Source organism: Polypterus senegalus, chromosome 4 (genome assembly GCF_016835505.1).
Source record: "Polypterus senegalus isolate Bchr_013 chromosome 4, ASM1683550v1, whole genome shotgun sequence".
In the NCBI taxonomy this organism is placed as follows: Eukaryota; Metazoa; Chordata; class Cladistia; order Polypteriformes; family Polypteridae; genus Polypterus; species Polypterus senegalus.
Window position 1 is genome coordinate 251,910,611 of NC_053157.1, and position 18,574 is coordinate 251,929,184.

The window sequence follows — 18,574 nt, forward strand, 5'->3', positions numbered from 1 at the left end:
CGCGACCCTCGTCCTCCGCAATAAACTCGTGAAGGTACGATTTGCTGTGCCGCCGCCTCCTCCTCCACGTAGCGCTCAATCCCCAACACTTAAATGCGAACCACACGGCGTCAGGCACCTCCTCAAAGTTAAAGCCGCTCAGCATGTCGCGATCTCTTCCTCACTGCCTCCCGCGATCCCCACGTTCGACTTTGTCTCACCTTCCGCACCTTTGCTTGATCTTATGGCCGTGAAGAAATCTGAGTACGAGGGTCTTACAATAGCAAACTAGCGATGTGCTGCTGGATACTGAAGCTAGGATGCATGTTTGAAATGCGCCTGTCACGTGATTTTGAGGCACGCTAGCGTCATGACGTCATTGATATCTGCGCAGTCAGCAGCAGACTTGCTCAGCCCCCTCATCTGCGGAACGGCTTTGGCTCAAAGCAGTTGGCCCTGCTGCATCTGTAAGGTGTGCTGACGCGAGTTTAAATCCTAGTTGGACCTCGCGTATGGTCCCAGCTCAAAGTAAAAAAATATTTTTTAAAAAGAGTTATGTAGTACTTGTCTGTAAGTTAATAAATACGTTTAGCAGACATTATGAACGATTCACATGGAGTACCTCGCTCCTTGGTGTAGAATCGTGTCCACCAAGAATCTGTAACAAAATAATAAGCATATCTTGCGTAATGCAGCACGTATTGTAACAATCCAGCGTCTCTTCTACCCCATGTCGATCAGAGAGGCTAAGAAACGCTTCACCAAAGCCGACTTGTATACACGCACGACACTCCTCATTAAACGTTTTTAGTATTCAGTGATTCCCAGATCTGTAGCTGATTTGTGTTATTGATTTCTAAAAAGCAATGTGAGTAAAAGCGAGCTCTGCATAACTAATCACAACTGTCTTTAAAACAGAATCAGTGCAATCGACAGCGTCTTCTGTAATTTAGGGAAAGCCTCTGGATTTCTGTGTTAATGAGACAAAAATGTTAGAAAGAAACTGCGAATTCATAAAGAGGTGAACATAAAGATCAGTCAAGTACTGAGAAGAAGGAGCAGCTGGATAAGCACATCTGGAGCCAAACTTTCTAAAAACATCCGACTTTGTCAGCAACATCCTTTACTTGTGAATTCATCATTTTATAGGGGGGTAAATAAGTAGTCTTCCGAAGTGCAACACAACAGATAAATCATTGATGTAAATAGAATTCTTGAAAGTCTAAGCTTTTGTCGTTTCTGTTTTCTTAAACCATCTTCAGTCCCACAATCCCCCGCAGTCACTGACACGTTTAACGTTCTCTGCTCCTCACCTGTCGTGTTACCCAAAGCATCAACACGGAGTTTCACTCAAGGCTTTACCGTCCGTCCTGTCACACACATAAAATAAGACACACACTTCCTCTACATACGTGTTCATTACTACTACTACTACTACTACTACTACTACTACTACTACTACTACTACTAATAATAATAATAATAATAATAATAATAATAAACTGGCAGGAATAAGAGCCTGCGTGGCATCAGGGTGAGGAGGTGCCTTGTCTCCCGTTACGTGAACTCGTCTGCCGGCCCTCACTTACACTGGCACGCGTTACACTGGGGGGCAAATGCAATGGAGAATACCAACAATGTACACCTTCAGAAGTGCAATAAATCGACTGTACACTGAAGGATTCCATTGTCAAACGTAAAAATACAAAGGAGAACATTAGCACCATAGCTATATGTGTTCTTACACTTTTATTTATTCTCACCAAACTTTACATATCTAAATGGAAATTAATATGGTAATATGTTTACAATAATTCTGATTAAAATACACTGTCAAAATATATTAATGAACAAACTGAGACACATTGGCCTTTTATCAAAAAGTGTTAGCGCTGTCATTTAGGACAGAATAGCCTCCTAAATGAGTTATGGAAATGCCTAAGTTTACAGTGTCCGTTGTAGGAAGTCGTAGTTTTACTTGTTCCCGTTATTATGAATTATAATTTCTCAGTGTCACATATTATTCGTAACGACTCGCGAGTCCCGCTTCATTGAGATTCTGTTTTATATTCCGTATAACATTTTAAACAGAGTCTTTATTGAACTGACTATAGCAGACTTGTCATCTTCTTAAAATGACTTTATTTATATGATATTGACAATTAATCATAAGGTCAGAAATCAAGGAAGCTGTGAGTTTCATGGACTGCGCTGTTTCTTTGTTTTCGTGACATCGCGTCAGTAGAGAGTGCGTGACGTTAACAATGCATTGTGTCCTAAATGACAGCGCACACGCTTTGTGATAAAAGGCCAATGTGTCTCAGTTTGTTCATTAATATATTTTAATCAGAATTATTGTAAACATATTACTCATGTTCATTTCCCATGTATGTATGTAATGTTTGGTGAGAATAAATAAAAGAGTAACAACACATATAACAGTTATGTTGTATTGTTTATAATTAACAAAACTCGTCGTTTATCTGAAATGTTCTCCTTTGTATTTTTACGTTTGACAATGGAATGCTTCAGTGTACAGTCGATTTATTCCACTTCTGAAGGTGTACATTGTCGGTATTCTCCATTGCATTTGCTCCGCCCCCAAACCACATCCCCTTCCCAATGTAAGTGAGGGGCGGCAGACGAGCTGAAGTAACGGGAGACAAGGCACCTCCTCACCATGATGCCTTACAGACTCTTATTCCTGCCAGTTTATTATTATTATTATTATTATTATTATTATTATTATTATTATTATTATTATTATTATTATTATTGAACACGTATGTAGAGGACATGTTTGTCTTATTTTATGTGTGTGACAGGACGGACGGTAAAGCCTTGAATGAAACTCAGTGTTGATGCTTTGGGTAACACGACAGGTGAGGAGCAGAGAACGTTAAACGTGTCAGTGACTGCGGGGGATTGTGGGACTGAAGATGGTTTAAGAAAACAGAAACGACAAAAGCTTAGACTTTCAAGAATTCTATTTCCATCAATGATTTACTCTGTTGTGTTGCAGTTCGGAAGATTATTTATTTACCCCCTTTTAAAGATGATTTCACAAGGAATGGATGTTGAAGGTGCTTTTTTGAAAGTTTAGCTCCAGATGTGCTTATCCAGGTGCTCCTTTTTGTCAGTACTTGAGTGATCTTTATGTTTACCTCTTTATAAATTCTCAAAGTTTCTTTTCAACATGTTTGTCTCATTAACGCAGAAATCCCGAGGCTTTCCCTAAATTGTAGAAGACGCTGTCGATTGCACTGATTCTGTTTTAAAGACAGTTGTGATTAGTTGTGCAGAGCTCGCTTTTACTCACATTGCTTTTTATAAATCAATAATACAAATCAGCTACAGATCTGGGAATCACTGAGTAGTAAAAACGTTTAATGAGGAGTGTCGTGCGCAGATACAAGTCGGCTTTGGTGAAGCGTTTCTTGGCCTCTCTGATATGATCGACATGGGGTAGAAGAGACGCCGGATTGTTATAATACGCGCTGCCTTACGCAAGATATGCTTATTAATGTGTTACAGATTCTAGGTGGACAAGACTATACAACAAGAAACGACGTGCCCCATGTTAATCGTTTATAATGTCTGCTAATCGTATTTCTTAACTTACAGACAAGTACTACATAACTCTTTTTGAAAAGTCATTTTCTAATCTTTGGGCAGGGGCCTTATAGGAACCTAACTAGGATTTAAACTCGCGTCTGCACACCTTACAGTCACAGCAGGGCCAACTGCTCTTAAGCCAAAACCGGTCAGCAGATGAGGGGCTGACCAATCGGCTGCTGACTGCGCAGATATCAATGACGCCACGACGAGTGCCTCAAAATCACGTGACAGTCGTATTTCAAATCAGCATCATAGCGGCGCTTTGAAAGCTCGATACGTCAGCAACCAGCGGCACGTCATTGGTTTGCTTTTATGAGACCCTTGCGCTTGAGAAGCATGTGATGCACAATCAAATTTACAGGATTATATTAACACATTTAGGGGTTGGGTTAAACAAATGACCACATGTTTTTAACGCATTAATAGTGATTATGCAGCAGCTGAAGTTCTGACAGATTTCCACCATTCCGGCTATTCCCGTGAGGCTCACTCAGCTAAGTCTCAGTTTGACATGCACGCTTCACGGAATGCCCGACTGGTTTAGTCCGGTGCTGCGCGTTGAGATCAGCGGGAACGCGCACTGCACGAGGCGCGTGGCTGCAGGTCGCAGACTTGGCCTTCCACGCCCCCTGCCTTGCACAGTCCGCCCCACAACCGCCCACAGTCCGTAGAAAGAGAAGGCCAAGAGCTGCTGTATAGTTTTTCAAATTCGAAAAAGAAAACGATCTGAAAACGTTTTCCGACACGGAACAATGGCACAACAGAACCAGGTATGGACTCACAGAATAAAAAGCTCAGTATATTTAAAGAAACTTTAGATTCATTAAACAAAACTAATGAGATGTACGATTAGATACTATATAGCGAATCCAAGTGTTCTGTGTTTATCGTCATTACTGACATATCCTATTTTTAAGCACATCGTTTTAATTTTTTTTTTCCTCTTGTATCAGTTCGATGATCGACTTTGTGGTCGTGTCGTCGGACTTGCGTCCATATTTCTTGGACCCTCGGGTGAAGAGAGGGGCGGCGCTGTTAACTGATCACCCCCTGGTGGTAAGTTGGCTTCGATGGTGGGGGAAGATGCCGGTAAGACCTGGTAGGCCCAAACGTGTTGTGAGGGTCTGCTGGGAACGGCTGGCAGAGTCCCCTGTCAGAAGTAGCTTCAACTCCCACCTCCGGCAGAACTTCGACCACGTCCCGAGAGAGGTGGGGGACATTGAGTCCGAATTTGCCATGTTCCGTGCCTCTATTGTTGAGGCGGCTGACCGGAGCTGTGGCCGCAAGGTGGTCGGTGCCTATCGTGGCGGCAATCCCCGAACCCGTTGGTGGACACCGGCTTGGAGAGATGCCATCAATCTGAAGAAGGAGTCCTATAGGACCCTTTTGTCCTGTGGGTCTCTGGAGGCAGCTAATAGGTACCGGCAGGCCAAGTGGAGTGGTTGCTGAGGCAAAAACTCGGGCGTGGGAGGAGTTTGGGGAGGCCATGGAGAACGACTTTCGGACGGCTTCGAGGAGATTCTGGTCCACCATCCGGTGTCTCAGGAGGGGGAAGCAGTGCAGTGTCAACACTGTATATGGTGGGATGGTGCGCTGCTGACCTCGACTCGGGACGTTGTGGGTCGGTGGGGGGAGTACTTCAAACACCTCCTCAATCCCACTAATATGCCTTCCAATGAGGAAGCAGAGCCTGGGGACTCTGAGGTGGTCACCGAGGTGGTCAAAAAACTCCTTAAGGCTCTGGATGTTGTAGGACTATCTTGGTTGACACGTCTCTGCAACATCGCATGGACATCGGGGACAGTGCCTCTGGATTGGCAGACCGGAGTGGTGGTCCCCCTCTATAAAAAGGGGGACCGGAGGGTGTGCTCCAACTACAGAGGGATCACACTCCTCAGCCTCCCTGGAAAGATCTATTCGGGGGTTCTGGAGAGGAGGGTCTGTCGGATAGTCGAACCTTGGATTCAGGAGGAATAGTGTGGTTTTTGTCCTGGTCGCGGAACAGTGGACCAGCTCTTCACCCTTAGCAGAGTCCTGGAGGGTGCATGGGAGTTTGCCCAACCAGTCAACATGTGTTTTGTGGACTTGGAAAAGGCGTTCGACCGTGTCCCTCGGGGAATCCTGTGGGGAGTGCTTCAGGAGTATGGGGTACCGGACCCCCTGATAAGAGCTGTTCAGTCTCTCTACAACCGGCCTCCTGGTCACCTCCCTGGTGAGGGGTTCCAGGCACGTCCTCCCGGGAGGAGGCCCCGGGGAAGACCCAGGACACACTGGAGGGACTATGTCTCCCGGCTGGCCTGGGAACGCCTTGGGATTCTCCCGGGAGAGCTGGAAGAAGTGGCCAGGGAGAGGGAAGTCTGGGACTCTCTGCTCAAGCTGCTGCCCCCGCGACCCGACCCAGGATTACCGGAAGAGGATGGATGGATGGATACCTCTTGTATTATTTCTTTTTAATATTTGCCATATTATTTCATCTATATTAACTTTTTCACTTATTTATGAGATATTATGTAGAGAATCTGCAATGTTAGCGTACAATATGAAAGGTATTTATGTTTATCGTCATCATTAACGTTTGTTAAATATCTTATTTAACTTGATTTTTCTTTAGTTAAGTTAGCTATTAATAAAAGCATGTTAGTGCTTTCTGCCAAATCAGTATTCCATATTATTTTTGTCTTAATTTCCACAGTCACATTTCTCCATAAAGGCAGAGAATATAAAACCAACTTTGATTACATTGTTTAAATATCCAAATGAATCCAAGTGCCCTCTTTGTTCAGAGTCATGAAGACCACAGTGTCAAGTATGCAGATAGTGTGTGTATGCCAGGAGTGTGTGCTTACAAACAATACTGACGTTTAGATTTCTGAATGGGAACTTTTTAAAATACAGTTTAAAAAGCTGAGCATTATCCGTTGTTTGGCAGGTTTTACTATTTACAGATGTAACACATGTGACCCGACATTTGCGTGATAGACATACTGTATGCACGCCGACAAAATAGCGCCGATTAAAACGCGACGTCAAAATCGCGCAGACAAAATTGCGAAAGTTTCATTAATTATGAATTACTAGTTTAAAGCATATATAATAATGTTTATTTTAGAAGTCAATATTATGAGACGTGGCATGCCATCAGCATGGCACGCAGATAGTCCTTAAGATCACGCCCTGCATATGTAGGAAGAATTGCAGCAAGACGTCTTGATAGTTGAGCGTATTTAGAGTTGCTGGCTGCCTGACTGCTGGTAATTCCGCTTTGTATACGACGCGTTATGCCAACCCTCGACTGAGTTATTTGTTCGCGGCATGTCATCAGCAGTTATAACAGTTATAACCTAGCACATAATGTGTACCTAATGCACACGTATGCATCCCACTCTCTTTGCCTCTCTGGCGGCTTTGTCGTGGCGATTTTTGTTAGCGTGCATTTGTCGAAAACCAGTTAGCGGGTTTGTTGGCGCTCATTTGTCCGTCGCAGTTTTGTCAGGGCGCATATGTCTATCGCGCTTTTGTCACTGAACCGTAACACAGGGTGTGTAACAAGCGGGCAATTCCATTGTCGTTTTTGTTTAAAAGGCATTATCAACAGTTTACTGTATGTCAGTATTTAACATTTTTCTTTGATTAATTTTTTTTACCCCTTGTATTAGGGCCTCCCTAGTGTGTGTGTGTGTGTGAGCCCTGCCTTCACCCTGCCCAGGGTTTGTTTCCTGCCTTGAGCCCTGTGTTGGCTGACCCTGTAGTTAGGATATAGTGGACTGGATAATGGATGGATAGATGGATGTATTAGGGCCTTCCAAGTCAGATGATTAGCCATTACTGTGAAATTTCCATGTTGATGGTGTGACCATTTCATATTGTAACTATCTTTTCTTGTATGTCTGTATTTAATGTTGTGTCTAGATTTCCAAAGGACCCTTTTGTGGTGTCTCTGTATTTCATCCTCAAAGCCCCCTTCAATTTTAACGAGGTGTGTCTCAACTTTAGTCCTCTCTTCTTTCATTGTAGTATTTGTAGAGGGAGGATTATATCTGGTTGCTGGTTCCCATTTTTGTCACCTTCTACGATTTGTGTTATGTTTAATTTATTATATTTGATTTTTTTTTTTTTTAAATTTCAGCATACTGCCCATAGTGGTTTTGAAGTTCCAGAAGCACCTACCTTTCAAAATCCAGATATTTTAAATGTATGTTTATAATGGTTTACATAAATAGTTTTGTTACATTAAACTCCATTTTAACAATGTGACTCTGCTCAGTTCACTTTAGAATGACATGCCAGCTTTGAGGAAGTGCTGGTGTAGAATGTTACTTGAGAACTCCAGCACCAAGAGGAAAAAGAAATTTAAGTTTCCTTTAATAACTTTTATTCACTTCTGCGGTAATGTGACAAATAAACTTAGCCATATTGTTAATCAAAGACAAATAGTCAAAATGTTTACCAGTATAAACTTAATGCTACTTTTTGAAATCACTGAAGTAACTGCTCACATCAGACTGAGTGAGCGAACATCTTTCTAAGTGAAGGCCAAGAACCAAACAAAAAATTAGAAGGTACAAAAATAATGGACAGCCAGGACAGGGTCGTTTATTGTGCTTATTCTTTTAGTTCTTTTTTTAACATTTCCTTAGGTAAATATCATTTTCTCAGTTTTTAGGTTTAGACTTTATTGAGCCATTAATGAGAAGACAGAGTAAAGACTTGGCACTACATCTGAAATGGAAAAAAAAAAAAGTCTTGCTATTCTGCTCCATAGGACTGCGTTCTGCAGGTTTCAGGTGTTTACTTTTAGAAGAAACGTCAGCCACCCTTCAACATCCGGCACAGGGCACTGATGAGCAGGTACAGACACCTCATTTTATAAACTTCCATAAGAAAGATGAATTACGTTTTGTTGATGCTGGCTTACAATGCCTATGGTATAGTGAATAAAATGTATAAAAAGACTTCATGCTTGGCTCAGATGCCGACTGTTAATCGTTAACCAGTAGGAGTCAAAGCCCAAAAGACTAAAAGCCTGTTTTACATCTTCTGACAAACTGGAGTGCTAGTACAACTCTTAACGGCCTTAAAACATTTGAAATGCATTGTGTGCTGTGTTAATAATAGTGTGGTAATGGTAAGAAACATTGAAGACTTGTAGAATCTGTGATTGAAAGCAGTAATGTTATTAACGTATAACAAATTAAATATACTGTACATTATTTTTTTTTTTACTTTCCTTACATTTCTTGTAAATGTGGAGGAAATGGCTATAATCTTTATGATGACCACTTAAAGAGTTTTCTTTTTCTTTTTTTTTTTTTTTTAATAAAACGTATTACAGCAACACAGAATCCTTCAGCATCTTACCAAAGTAGAGAAGTGGTGTGCTTAGAACATTTCTGTGTTCAGGTGGCACGTCTCACTCCCTCGTTACTGTCAAAGGACAAAGACGACATTGAGGAGGCCCTTTAGAAATTTGATTTGAGGTCTGCATTTCCAGAAGAAGAGGAGAGGGAATGTGTCTTTAGACCCTTCATCATCCTTTATTTCACATATGGAAGACATGCATCTGTTTTTAGATAACGTGAGAGGAAAAAGGAAAATGACTGTTTTGTCAGAAAATGCAACAAACATACATGTCCCTTATTGTTCAGTTACAACCTACAATTCTTGTTCTATATTTTATATATTCTTTAACTTTTTGTCATAAATGGTGCAAACCAACTTCATCTTTACAGTCCATTGTCTCAGATCTGCACTTCTTAGTGATTTGTATTAAAATAATGTTTTATAAAGCAGGGCAAAGCAATTTGTATTTTTAAAGCACATTTACAACAGCAGCCAGAACTGAACCAAAGTGCTGTACAAGAAAGGGTAAAGAAGCAGTTCAAATATACTGTGTGTACACAGCACAAAACTGCAAGAATAACCAACCATTACATAAAAGATAAACTTTAAATACTCATACGTACATATTTCTAATCATGAATGTACGTGAGCCAACATATACAAACAATGGCAACATCTAGCAGAGTCCAATGGCGGCAAGAAGAAATAAGACTTTAATGATGACTTAAAAATGGCCTGTGCTGGAGCAGACCTAACATAATAAGGTGAGCCATTCCAGAGAAAAGGAGCAGCCACCTTAACACCCGATTCCTCATTTGCTTCAGCCTTGACCTTGGCACAACTAAGAGCATCAGGCTAGTAGACCGCTGGCGTCTTGTTGGCACATACAAGTGAAGAGGTTCCAAGAGGCAAGATGGGGCTGATCCACTCAAACATTTGAAAACAAGAAATAGAATTTTAAAATCATTTCTGAAATGAACCAGAAGCCAATGCAGCAAGGTCAGTATTGGTGAAATATGGCCACACTTACAAGAGCCATTCAATAAGTGAACAGCAAGTTTGTGGAATAGTTGTAGGTGTCATAACAGGTCCTGACCAACACCTACATACAAAGAACTGCAATAGTCCAAATGAGATGCTGTAAAAGCTTGGATGGCCTTTTCAAGATCACAGAAAGAAAGAAAAGCCTTTAAAGTCTCAGCTGGAAAAAGCTTCATTTAACCTCACAATTTATCTGTTTGTTAAGTCTGAATGAGCTGTCACAGATCATGCCAGGGCTAACTGAAGCTTTATGATACATACTGTATATGGCAAGGGGTCCAAGAGCAACATCAGAGACACTCAAACTTTCTTAACTTTTGGACACCATGATCACAGTTTTATTATCACTTAGTTTAAGAAGATGCATTGCCATCCAGGTTTTTATATCATTCAAGCATGCATGGAGGGTCTGTATTTTCTCGCTTTGATTTTAGTGGCAAATATATTTAAGTGTCATCAGTATAGAGAAGCCATACTTATTAAAAATGGAGCCTAAAGGTAACATGCCTATCAAAAAGAGGTGGATCGATGGAACAGCACAAGTAAAAGGAGCTACAGAGGATGAGAACTCACCCAAATGAATAGAAACGCTCCTATTTCTTAGCTAAGATTTAAACCATTTCAGGGCATTACCTTGGATGACTACATACTGTTCAAGGCAGGATGTCAAAATCGTAAGATCCACAACATCAAAAGCTGAGGTAAGATCTAGCAGTACAAGAACGGCAGAATCTCCAGCATTAGTAATTGGGAAGAGGTCACTATTAACCTTTAACAAGGATGTTTCAGTGCTGCAAGAACAATTGTTTCTGGATTGGAATTTTTTCAGAATACTATTTTCATGTAGAAATGTTTGAGTTGGGACAACTTTTTCTAAGACTTTAGATAAAAAAGGCAGTTTAGAAATTGGCCTGAAACTTGACACATTAGAGGGTCCTTATTTTGTTTTTTTTAATACATTTCTGCACCACAGCGTGTTTCAAGGCAGCAGGAACAGAACAAGAAATCAAGCTAGCATTTATTAAGGTAACAATACTTGGTGTGACAGAATCAAAAAACACCGAATAATCGAGAGGGGACACTGCTGTCCAGGGGGCAATTTGTAGGATTCAGACAACAGAGATGATGACACACACAGGCACAAAATGGTCAAAGACAGCTGAGCACAATATGGGAAGAGATGAATCCTTAGCAAGTAGTGAGACCGATGACCTAATAACAGTAATCTTATTTATAAAAAAGTACATCTCCGTTTGGAGAGTAAGTTGGGGTATGCGACAAACGACAAAATTCCTAATGCAGTACAAGAAATTGTATATGGTGATTAAAGGATTTAAAAGCACTAAAAAACTTGTAATTATTCCATCGACCAAAACAAAACATTTTTAAAGTTAAGTTTAAAATCTGTTGGTTCAGTTCCAAAATAAATAAAAAAGACGGTTTACGGAAGTGCAACTTTCAATAATGCTAATTTTTACATTTCTTTAGAAAAACAAACAATATAATATCTATTAAGCAATTTAAGATATTTGCTTCACTTTTTTTGATAAGTATATACTTATAAGTTAGGGTCTCAGGGAGAACATTATGCATTAAAATTAAAAAACGGGTAAACATTTGAAAGTTTAATAACTCCACTTGAAATTTATCAACATTATAGCAGCAGCGTAGAACAAAATTAAGAAAACACAATTCAAGACAGACAATGGAAATGAAGATATGAACTGTATAATAAGCTGGATCGTTTAAAAACTTGTTCAATTCAAACAATTTCAAAAGTTTCTTTTACTGAGAACTCGAAAGTTTAGACCTTCATTTTCATGCCTGTCGATTGTTATGTTGTGTTATTGATCATCATTTATTTTGAAACATAATAAAATAAATTAACGGAATTTTCCTTTATTGAACGAGGTTCCAGAAATAATGTCAGACATGCCATTTAGTACAAAAGTACCATAAAATTTAACTTCATATATTTTGAATGATAGAATTCTGTATAATAGCAGTTAGAGCAACCACATTCATATTTAGTAAGGTGTTTCCTTAATCTAAAAATATGTTATGCTCTCTTTCTTTTAACTATATCGAAACCTGACTCAGAAATTATAAAACTGTTTTTGTTTCTAAAAGTAAATACGAGAATAATCCCATAAAGAGAAACTCGTGATTGCAAGAAGTCATATTAATATCGTCGTTTAGGATTACAGGGCAAATCAGCGTTACTAGTTTTTCAATGAAAGCGATGCGACACAGGACGGATGCGAATGCTTGGGGTGTGGCTTGGAAGGCTGGAGGCGCGGAAGGCCGAGTCTGCGACCTGCAGCCGCATACAATTGGAGTGCTGACGTGGATTTGAAGGCGGAGTGCATGGTTTGGTCCTCAGCAGCTCACTGGCTCATATTAAACAGTCAGGACGCGACTTTCAAATTATGAGATCTCAAGAGACTTTGACTTCAGTTCGAAAGACACAGATACAAACACGCATCATGAAGTCGGAGCGTGACAGCACCGTCACCTTTTACATGAGCTCATTTATTTTCCTGCTGAGATGTTCAGGGCCATCATAGTTGGCTTTGGGGTGTTACGACATCACAGGAGGTAGTGAGCCGTACTGGTGGCCATATTCATGGCCGGATTAAGGTGGCTGTTATTGGTGCTGCAGCATTAGGCCCATTCCTGAAATCGGCCCAGATGAAAACAGACGAGAATTTTCCGGAAGCTGAACAGTTTTCCTTTGCTATATTAACCTCAAAATAATTCTTAGAATGAAATTTGGAGTCCGGCTTTCGGACGCTTAGACACAGCGTTACTTATTATACAGTAGCCTATTATTGTTCTTTGCGCTGTGACGTAACTATAACGTCGTTGTGTTTATTGTTAACCGAAGATTTCAAGTTAATGCTATCAGTTTTACGTTAAACAGTTTACTTAGTAATTTAGCTGCGTTTTTTTGCAATATCTTGGGGATTCTTGCCACTTTATTATTGTTTGGTAAGTGCCACTTGGTAAATTTTTCACCTTGAAAGTTAGTTGTACAGTAAAAATCGATGGCTGTTTAATTGTTATCTGTAAAGGTAAAACTAAAAGTCGGCCTGCGGGTCCTACATTGGTGTTTAGAATTTTTAAAATCCTCGACAGGATTCTGGTCTATTATGAAATTTTAAATCGTGGACAAATTTTTACCCTCAAGAGCCTGAACTGAGTCACTTTGACCCAATGTTTCTGCAAATTCATTTTTTCTTACTCTGTTTCGTAAGAGAATTGTGAAAATTTGTGTATTTTATTGTTAGGTTTTCTGCATTAAGTGCACTTTTCAGACAATTGCTATTGAATGTTGATGTTACATAGTTTGATGTTCATCTCGAGTTGTCACGATACTATGTCGTTATTAGTATTCATGTTCAGTAAAGGCTGGCTGGTGGCATCGCAAGCAGTTAAGGCTCCTTGGTTGGTCTGAGTGCGCATGTATGGTGAGTGTCGAATGCACCAATGCCGAGAAAAAAAAAAGCTTTTTTTGTGCTGCAGCATCAGGCCCAATTTCGTCTTAATCCGGCCCTGGCCATATTACCTGGTATAGTAACTTGTATTCTGGCATCACACAGTTGCATGTTAGGTTATTTCTTTAATGCAACACTCAAAACAAGACAAATTCAGGCACAGCGTTATACATTAGAGAAATGCCAGCGCCATACATCACGATTCACGCACCTCCCTTTTACCAGCCGACCCCAGCTGCTGCTTGTACTTACTAGGGAGGGGTCCTCTACTACCTCTCTACTTTAACAATTAACTTTCTTCCTCAATATATTACATCCCCTTCACCCCTTAAGCTTAAAAAAAATACTAACTTTTCTGAATTGTAATTATTTAGCACTTCTCAATCTCACATTTGTTATAACAAACTGCGTAATGTTCATAACATTTATGACTTGTGAGGAGAAAATTCTCTGTTTTCTGTTACAAACCATTTCAGTGCTTTTGAAAATGTCTTTCTCTTGCTGACCTACACAGGTAGGTGCCGCTTGTTCAGCGTTTATTTTCGCTTCTGCAGTTTCCTGAAGACATTCTGGCCTAACTGCTTCTCTGATATCAGATTCCTGGGTTTCTTCAGTTCCATCAGGCAGTTTGCTTTGCGCTCTCTAAGCTGGTCCATTTGAAGAAGTCTGCTCATCTCACATCTTGTAGGCCATTCTGCTTGATGAACAACTTGTGGAACATGTCCTTTTATCAGAAATTAGAATTTTGGGGAAGTCTGAAAACTTGAGAAGGCTTGAGGAGTTGCATTATTCATCACATAAATGTCCGTCCATTCTGAACGAGCATCCATGATAACTAAAAATGTTTTATCCAGTAAAGGTCCAGCATAGTCAACATGGCTTCCCAAGTAGGGTGTTTTTAAACACTCCTAAGGATGTAAAGGGGTAACCGCTGGCATTCTTCACATAGTTGCTCCTCGCTCTCCACATCCTGGCCCAGGCCTGGCCACCATAAATAAGACCGGGCTAAACCTTTCCTTCTGAAGTTACCTGTGTGATTTTGGTGTAACAACTTAAGCAGTGTTTTTTATCCTTGTATCCGTATAACAACCCTGGGTCCCCCCAGAACACAGCCACCCTCACAGGTAGCTCTGGCCTACTCTGAAAATGGTTTGAGCTCTGGATTGACTTCACTAGGCCAGCCAGTAAGGAGAAATTCATGGACTTGAGACAGACCTGTATCTGTATCTGTCCATTGTTTTGCTGGCTTTGTCTCTACGGGGGTCTCACCTGTTACGTCTACCATTCACACTTGTTCTGTCTGTTTATCGTCTTCTCCAGCCTCCAGGACTGGTGGTCTGCTCAGATCGTCAGCATTTACATGGTGTGTCCCTGCTTTATATACAATGGTAGTCTTGTGAGCAAAGCCCACCTATGGATTCTCAGTGAACATATTTGGGGAATGCTCTTCTCTTCATTACAAAGTGCTATTAGTGGCTTATGGTCTGTGAACATTTTAAATTGTCAGCCATCTAGATGTTTATGGAATTTATGGAGGTTTAAAGATCACTGCTAAGCCTTCCTTGTCCATCCTGCTGTGAGTAGCACTTCTCTGAAGATGTGACAGTGTGTGGCACAAACTTCAAGGGATTTTCACATCCATCTTTCATGCAGCCACTCGATGGGGTGAGGTGTCACATGACAGTGTGAGTTCTTTGTCTGTTGAGTGGTGCACTAAAACACTGGCCGACTGGAGTGACACCTTTGACTATGTGAAGGCCTCTCCCTGCTCCTTCTTCCACTCCCAGTGCACCTCCTTTCAGATAATGTAATGGTGCTAGCAAGGTGGACAAAACCTTCCCCTAATAATTTAACAGCCATAAATATGCTTTTAGTTCTGCTGTGTTTTGAGGCGAGGGTGCCTCCATGATAGCTTTGACTTTGAAGTCCCTGTGCATTCACTTTGAGCCCTAAATATTCTAGTTTGTCACTCAAGAAAGCACACACATTTCGTATCAAACGTAAGCCTGCATCAGACAATCTCTTTAAGAATTTGTCCAAATTGTCAAGATGCTCCTCCAGGTCAATTACCATGACAAGTCTGCCATCTAAATATGCAACAATCTTCAGCATTCCATGCAACAGACATTCAGTTACTCGCTGAAATATGGCAGGTGCAGAGGCCGACCTGAATGGGAGCCTTGCATAGATGGACATGCAGAGCTCAGTGGGTCTTCACTGTCAAACCCCTTTGAGTCTCCTCATCTACTGCTGTCTGCTGGGATGCAGGGCTCATGTCGAGTCTGGAGAATTGTCTGCCTCCTGACAGGGTAGCAAAAGGTCTTACACTCTCGCTATGGCTAATGTCCCAATGCTGCTATTCGATTCACCGCAGAGTCCTACAGAGAACCATCTGACTTAAATTTAGGAACTACTAATGCAGCCCAGTCTGACAATTGGACAGGTTTAATGATGCACTCTTATTCTGATCTTTGTAAGTCTTCCTCTACCTCAGCCCTCGTGGCAAATGGCACAGACCATGGACGACATACACGTGGCTTTTCATCAGAAGAAACCTGAATTGTGGGCTTAACCCTGTCATGGTGCCCAAATCCTTCCTAAATATACACCTTTCCTTATTCAGTTTTCACTCTTTGTAAGGCTTCACTTGCAGTTTTCCTATAATGCATCTCCCAGGAGAGCTTTATCTGATCCCACTGCAAACCGAAGTTTCTTCTAACCATCCTCTTCCTAAAAGGTTAGGTCCATTTCCTGACCCAGGACTCTTCTTGTGCCTGTTGTGCTGAAGTGAAACCTGTGCAGTTCCAGTTACTCTAATAGGCCGTCCTGTGTATGTTTCAAGTTTGATTTCAGTTCTTTTAAGCTGTGGCTTTTTTGATTTATTCCACATTTTCTGGAACTTCCGTCCATTCATCATTGTAAGGCTGCAGCCAGCGTCCATTTCAGATTGAACTGTTTTATCATTTACTTCCAAGTCCTCAGTCTAAGGATCTTCTTTCTTCTGATTGATTGTATGCACTTGCCCTCTATGACTTCTCCTCCACTTTATGTGAGCAATGCCTCGTCTTCCATTTACTTTTATTTCCTCTCATCTGCCCCTGATTGTTCAGTTTAGTCTGTCAGGCTCTGGCAATGTGTCCTGTCTTTCCACAAACACGGCATCTTTCACTTTTAAATCTACATTCGGCTGTGCCGTCATTGACTCCTTTCCATCGGTAACATTCTTTATTCCCTGTGTGTCTGTTTATTTTACAGCACATCGTGGCTTCATTTCTACTTTGCAAATCTTGCGTATTCCTCTGTGCTGCCTCCATCAGTAATGCGATCTTTAAGGCATTTTCGATTGTTAGGTTTGCCTCCAATCAAAGCAGTCGCTGCATTCTCTGGTCATTAATTCGACAGACACATCTGCTGCAGCATCGTGCCATAGTTACAGTCTTGAGTCTGGAGCTACAAACTTCATTACTGACTCGTTCGGTTTACGAGAGTGCGAGTCAAACTTGGATCTCTAAGCTTTAGGACCAAATGATTCTTCAGTAAGGTTACCAGCTGCTGACAGGCGTTATCTTTAGGCTTCTCCGGACTGAGAAGATTACACATTAAACGCTACGTTAGTGCTCAGACCACACGATTCAATATGGCTGCTTGGCGATCTTTGTCTGGAATATTGTTTGCTTTGAAAAACTGGTTGAGAATTTCACAATATTCTTCACATGTTTGGTCCTTTACATTAAACGCTGACAGAGTGCCACTTACATTTAAATTGAAAGGTGGCATGGTGGCACAGCGCAGCGCTGCTTCATTCCAACAGTCCTCTATTTATTATATAGTGCCTTTCATCACTACAGACATTTGTAGTAATAAATATCCAACAGATGGTGCGTCATTTTACTACTACATATATATAAGATGTGCCATTTGAGCCATCTGTTGGAATGACAGAGACGCAGCAGCTGGACAGAAACACTAGGGATCTGCACTGGCAATCAGAAGGTTGCCGGTTCGAATCCCGTAAATGCCAAAAGGGACTCTGCTCTGTTGGGCCGTTGAGTAAGGCCCTTAACCTGAAATTGCTGAGCGCTTTGAGTAGTGAGAAAAATGCTATATAAATGCAAAGAATTATTAAAAGAATTACAGACAGACACTTGTCCTTTTATTAAAGTGCATGAACTCTGTCCTTGTATTTAAATTCCACTTCCCATCAATCTCTGCATAAAGAATTTCTTTAAGTCTGACATTTAAAATCAAACTGGGAAATTCAAAGCGATTTTTTAAACCTGAAACAAGCCAATAACATCTCATGATGGAAGAGTTACTGAGCTCCAGACTTGCTGTCTGGGCTACCAGGAGAAGCTCCTCAAGACAAACTATTTGACTGAGCAGGACTTTCTTTCTTTCTTTCTTTCTTTCTTTCTTTCTTTCTTTCTTTCTTTCTTTCTTTCTTTCTTTCTTTTCAGTGCAATCTCTTGTAGGGTTTCTCATTTGTCATTTATTGTTATAAGTATATTAATTCGTGTTTCTCTTTGCTTATTTCTTATTGAATTAGCCTATATCAGATGTGCACAACAGATCATTGACAGCACCCTACAGAGGACACTTTACACCAGTTGGTTCAAAAGTAAAGCCTCCTTCATTATGGAAGATGTCACTCATCCTGAACATGGACTGTTTGCGCCCCAATCAGGAAGTAGATTGCACCCCTTACTAGTTGGCACTGCCAGGATGAGGAGCAGCCTCTTCTTGGATACATCATCAGTAAATCTGACTGTACACTTAGTGTGACTTGTAGTACATAGTAAGTACTAGTAATATAAAGTGCAATATAAATGTATTATTATTATTATTATTATTATTATTATTACATTTTGTGTTTTGTTTTAGTAATCTCATGTACTAAACTATTTGCTGCTACTCTTTTTTAATTGCTGCTAATTGCAGAGGACTAGCTGAGAGTAAGAGAATTTGTGGCTTCTGTGTTGGTCTGCTGAGGGTTGTACGGTGGTCACAATACACGTCTGTTCATGCTGAGACATGTGCTTTGATTTTATTTTGACTATTTTAAATTTATAAAAGTGTACAAAGCCCTCAGTCTGCCCAGT